Source organism: Zootoca vivipara, chromosome 12, assembly GCF_963506605.1.
Source record: "Zootoca vivipara chromosome 12, rZooViv1.1, whole genome shotgun sequence".
In the NCBI taxonomy this organism is placed as follows: Eukaryota; Metazoa; Chordata; class Lepidosauria; order Squamata; family Lacertidae; genus Zootoca; species Zootoca vivipara.
Genome location: NC_083287.1, coordinates 21,200,120 through 21,206,290, shown reverse-complemented (window position 1 = coordinate 21,206,290; position 6,171 = coordinate 21,200,120).

Sequence of the window (6,171 nt, the reverse complement as noted above, 5' to 3'; positions counted from 1 at the left end):
TTGTCATTTGATGGCCAGTTTTCCCTTGTTAGAACAGAATATCTGACTGAAGATCAGAATATGGAATATAACAATTCATTTATAAAAAATGAAATGGATAACATTTTTTACACAGAATAGGCCACTGCAACTGACCATACAATCCTGGGAAACGACGATAACAAGGTTGCTGTCTTCTGCCGGGTGTAATATTGTGCAGAGTTATTCTTCCCTTGTACAATTTGAACCGAAATCGATGGAACAGATGGGTAAGTACAAGCATATTGCAAAATGTAGGCGGGTGAGATTGTGAAATGCAACCCTGTTGTAATTTCAGAGTTCCTAAATAAAGATTTTTTACAGCCCACATTGTTTGGAGATATGAAGGTTAAAAACGTTTTAGTTACATGCTTGAACCTTTACCTCTATAGAGCTCTTCTGAAATGCAACAAACTTGTTTAGGTAATAAAAACGGGCCTACAATGGGTGCTAGCATTTTGTGGGTCATATACTGTACTAAGGCTAGGAATTCATGGATCAGTCTATTTCTGATCCATATCACTTATGTGTCCACTCATAGGTTTGTTCTGTCCCCTTTTTTCTTTAATCTGCCTTTTTAAAAAAGAAAAGAAAAACACACACAGTACTATCAAAAAGTCAAAGTGGAATGTACATTTTCATATTTCTGCTCTAAAATGCACATCTCTAAACATATTTTATCTCAAAACACACTTTGCTAAATGCATTTTGATACTTATTTGTGTTTTGACCTTTATTGGTTTTTAAAAATACATCACAGTTATCACTCTCCATCAGAAATGTACACAAAGGAAATAGTGAAGTGTTGGAAATAAAGTAAAGTTATATCATGAAGTATTGAGACTTCCATCCACCCTAACATGGGTCCTCTACATTTCTTTATTAACTGCATATTGAATAACATCTAGTTCAGGCACCCCCAAACTTCAGCCCTCCAGATGTTTTGGACTACAATTCCCATCTTCCCTGACCACTGGTCATGTTAGCTAGGGATCATGGGAGTTGTAGGCCAAAACATCTGGAGGGCCGCAGTTTGGGGATGCCTGGTCTAGTTTATATTTATCCAATATTTCCATAAGTTATGTCACATTGCAGTGCAATGTGGCATTTTGACACTTTTTAGCCACGAACGGTGTCTCAACATTCAGAAAAGTGCAAAATCTGAAAAATAGGTGTGTTCTGATCCACACATTAGTTCCAACCTGTGCATCAGGGGTGTGCAGTTCAGGTTAGTTCACAAAAACCAAATTCCTCAAGCAGCGCTGTCTTTAGCATATGCACCGTCAGGGTTCAAAGATCTGCCCAGCACACCCAAATTTACTTTAGCGCCCAAATTAACTTTTATTATGCTTATGTCAGACACCACGCTTACGCCTTATCTCTTGTTTACATCCTGACAAGTGCCGCCGCTGTGAATGACAAGTCTTTGGTGGATGAGCGCACAAAGTCAAAAGTCCTTTAGTGAAACAGTAGGTATACATTTCAGTAATCCCTAGGTATATATGTTTTTTGTTTTTCTTGATCAAAATTATTTATTATTTCATAAGAGGTAGATAGTTAACAGTTTAGGCGGCTTCAGTGGTGGGCGCTGGGCGCCCCCCAGAATTTGGCACCTGGGTGCCCCGCACCCCTTGCACCCCCAGGGTAAAGACGGCCCTGTCCTCAAGCATCCTTGGGTACAGTCATATAGAGACATCCAGGCTTCTGCACCTACCTTCTGCACGTGCCTTATGGATCAGTTCATGTCCCAACTGTGCTTTCTGCCATCGCCATCCAGCCCATCCGCCATCAGAAGCTATTCAGAAAATGCCAGGTGCCCTTGTGAATGGCTGGTGGAGCCATAGTTCAGCTATCAGAATCCTCTAGTCTTGTGTCTTCCAGGTTAGCATCTGGGACAGTTCTAGATACCAAATCTCACCCTCCTTCTAAGTCAATGTCACCCTCATAAACACTAATACTTTAATTTTAATAATCAATTGGCCAGTTAGTTTTATTCCATTTCGTGGAATCTCTCACCCACCAAAACACCCCCGTTTTCAAATAAAAGGATGCAAGGGAAATGCTGCAATAATACTTTTGGCTGACCACATGCATATTGACATATAAATACAAGTTTATCCCTAGGTAATTAATTCAATGACCCTTATCATAGAACGATTAACGTGGCGCAGTAATTTACCCTGTACAGTATAAGGCCTCAGGGGACCATTGTGGCTAATTAAGGAACTTTGAGTCTTACAAGATATGATATTACAGAGATTAAGTTCACTGATGCAGAGATCAAAAAGAGGCTGTCAGATGAACAATTCCTGCCAGTGCGTAAAATGTCCCCCTTCTCTCTTTGTTCCCAAAACTCTTTGAAAAGCTCATTCCTAGACACTTCTTTTTTTATATTTTTTTTGCAGAGTCCTAAATTGTGCTCTCTTTTCCTGACAACTTTTCAATCGCTACAAGGCTGCTATCTATCTCAATTGTATTTAATGTTTTAGTCTTGAGATGTGGCAATGGCTATCGTTACCTCTGGCTGGATCGCAGATCCTGAGTAATCTGGCGCTGTCAAATGGGGGTGGGGGGGTGGGACCATTGAATGGTGAGGAGCAGGGGAGAGAAAGAAATGTATACAGGCAACCTGTGCGCTCCCCCCACTGCATGCTTAATTAATGTTTAAAATTTGGTTGAAACAGTCAGTTATATCATAACTCCGTTGTAAAGATGCGACGCCAGATGGCGCTGAGGAGCAAAAAACTTTGTCTATGTGATTTCACATAGGGTTTTTTTCCTTTTGTTATAACGATCTAATTTTTGAGTTATTTGTAGCGTGTTTTTTTCCTGTCTGTAGATCCAGCCCAGGTCAGGTTGACTTGGATTGTTCCGGGTTGAATCAGACCCAGAATCAGATCATGCACAGCCCTTCTTGCTCCTATTGTGGAACCATCAATGCTTAACAAAGTATTTAGAACAGAAGCTAGTTGTCTGGCTCTTCCAGTGTACTTACCGTAGCATCTACTTTTGGCACACTGCTGCAAGCACCTGAAAGGAAATATTAGTGTGGATATGCCCTAGACTGGATCGTAGTATATCTGAAGGAATATCTCCACCCTCATTGTTTAGCCCCGGACATTGAGATCCTCTGAGAGTCTACTAGCAGTTCCCTCACTGTGAGAAGTGAGGTTACAGGGAACCAGAGAGAGGGCCTTCTCAGTAGTGGTGCCCTCCCTGTGGAACACCCTCCCATCAGATGCCAAGGAGATAAAGAACTACACAACTTTTAGAAGACATCAGAAGGCAGTCCTGTATCGGGAAGTTTTTAATGTTTGATGTTTTATTATGTTTTTATATGTGCTGGAAGCTGCCCAGAGTGGCTGGAGGAACCCAGCCAGATGGGCAGGGTATAAATAATAATAAAAACACTATCCACTTGTCTTGAGGGACCATGGAATGTACCTCTGGGGGTGAAGTCAAACCGCTGCCTTAGTAGCACCAAAGTGACCTCTCTAGGACACATGCCTGGGCAATGTGTATGGAAGTCCTGGGCTGCCCAGACGACAAAACTATATTCTTGCCTTATCCTCAATGATGTGGTCCAATGGAAAGCAGAACAATACATTTGGCACCAGCTTGGCTGCAGGAGTTGCCGGAAGGTGGCATACAAGGTGTCTTATGGACTCCACTCCAGACTTGTGTAGGGTTTACTCCTTAGCCTTTTCTTCTACTGAAGATGTCTTGCAAGGCAGTGGAGGTTTAAGACCAGTGCTTTCCTTCTTCTATATGGGCTACCTTCCCTGGTTGATGAGCTTCATCTGCCCCTCACTTCCCTTTACAGCATGTGCAGAAACTGCCTTCTTGACCATTGGACCCACTATTGGTCTCGTTGACTCAATCCACCAAAGCCTGTCCTCGTATGGCAGAGGAAGTCCCTAACTCGCCAAGGGTTTGAGACACATCGACTACCTTTACCTGGTTTAGGCAACTAGTCAAAGCCATTTTGGGGCTGTGGCCGCTGTCACATGCTGACAGTTTCTAGGAGCCACAGGTGAGAACTGAGTGCAGCGTGCGGACCAAAGGTAGACAGACTACCCCAGAAGGAGCATGACATGTCCCCCACCAGAGGTACTACCCATCCCCTAACACCCTCCACACCCCTTAGTGATCATAGCTGTGCATAATTGACTCATGTTCAGCTGGATCTGCCATGCACAGGCTCTCTCCTTGTGGGCACTGAAGTGTAGGTGGGTTCCCACAAGGCAAGACAGAGTGATAAAAGCAAGAACCTTTATTGAACTAACAGAACTGGACAACAGGGGCAAAGCAACTACTTATATACATTCCTGAAAGCCTGGGCCACTCCCACTCCTGACGTGATTGGCTGTCTAAACTTCCAAGCTGCAAATCACGATTCAGAGTTCAAGGGCCAATGACAGAGGCCCAAATCCTGAAATGTTCTGGGATTGGACATCATGTATCGAATCAGAACACAGGAGCTCAGAATCCTTAGTCCAGACTCAAGCTCAGGCAAACACAGACCACTGAATGCATAATAGCCACCACACTGCCAAGTACTGATGTGACTTGAAGCTTGCAAGCAAAGCCTATCAGTCGGTAGAAGAGCCTGTTAATTAATCCAGGCTTCTCCTTCCCGTTTTGTGGATGTGCCCAACACGGAGACCGACTGTGAGGAATATAAGCAATTGTGATGCAATTAATCCCACTTAATTACATTGTTTTTAGATGTTAACATAGGCTGCCTCTCTTATTAGGCAAAACGTCGCTACGTAAAATTCCAGTCACACATAATAAGGCTTTCTCCTTCTCCCACCGAGGCTGCAAATGTACTTTTAATCATACAGTGGGTGCTAAAATCCTTGTGAGTCATCAAGAGTTCTGAACATTGAGCTCCGATAACATCAGACATTGTGTTCTGAGCAATTCTGTTCTAATTTATTATTAACACACTACTAGAAAATGCCTTTGAAGCTCCCAAGCAGTAAATCATGCCAAACACACCAAATAGCAGCGACCACAGCAAATAAATTACAGTTTCCAAGTTCCAAAATATTCATCATGGTGCTGTGGGAAGAACGAGGAAATAATTGCATTACAGAGCCACCCAGAACCCTTGGAAGTCGTATCACCAGCCACAGGGTTTATATAGATTTGTTTTATTCTCGGCTGAGCACAGGAACACCCAGGTGAACATTCTTGATCAGTTGTGCCCATCAATTGCAAATTTTAAAAAATGTAAAAAAAAATGTGTATATGAGAATGAGTATATTTGTGAGAATGAAGAAACTGGAGAATGTTTACTATTTTTAAGGGTGATGGTTCTTTAAGTGGTTGATGCTGGGATAAAGTGATTCTCTGCCCTTCCTCCTTTGATGCCACAAAATAACATTCCAGAACAAAAATGACATTTTGACACTTGTTGGACTAGAGAGGAACTGAACTTACCGGTAGAGGGACCAAAACGGACCTATTCACCCAGCTCTATGCTTAATATTGGAGCAAGTCCCATGGAATGCAATTGGTCTTACTTCTGAGGAGCATAGCTGCCAAGTTATCCCTTTTTTTAAGGGAAATTCCATTATGCTGAATAGGCTTCCTCACGAGAAAAGGGAAAACTTGGCAGCTATGCTGAGGAGACATGTATAGGATTGCACTGCTACTCTCTATGCCCCAGATGCTCCGGGGTATCGAGGTTCCATTATTAGTATTATTAGCAATAATAGCATTTCTACTATTATAGACTCCCTCCTCTGGCTCAATGGCTCAAATCATATTACCTGCGTGCAGAGGTCAGGGTTTGAGTGGCAACATTAATTAAGGCGGTTATTGCTGCTCTTGTGGTCTGTGGAATAGATACTTGCACTAGCAACTATCTGATTATTTTTTCAATCACATTATGCACTTGCATGCCTATACCCCGTAACCTGGCTCCATATAGAAATATCTGCTCTGCAAACCTTCAGAGCAGAATCAATGACTCTTTTAACCATTTTCTTCAAGGAATGTTGTTGTTGTTTAGTCGTTTAGTCATGTCCGACTCTTCGTGACCCCATGGACCATAGCACGCCAGGCACTCCTGTCTTGCACTGCCTCCCGCAGTTTGGTCAAACTCATGTCCGTAGCTTCGAGAACACTGTCTCCAACCATCTC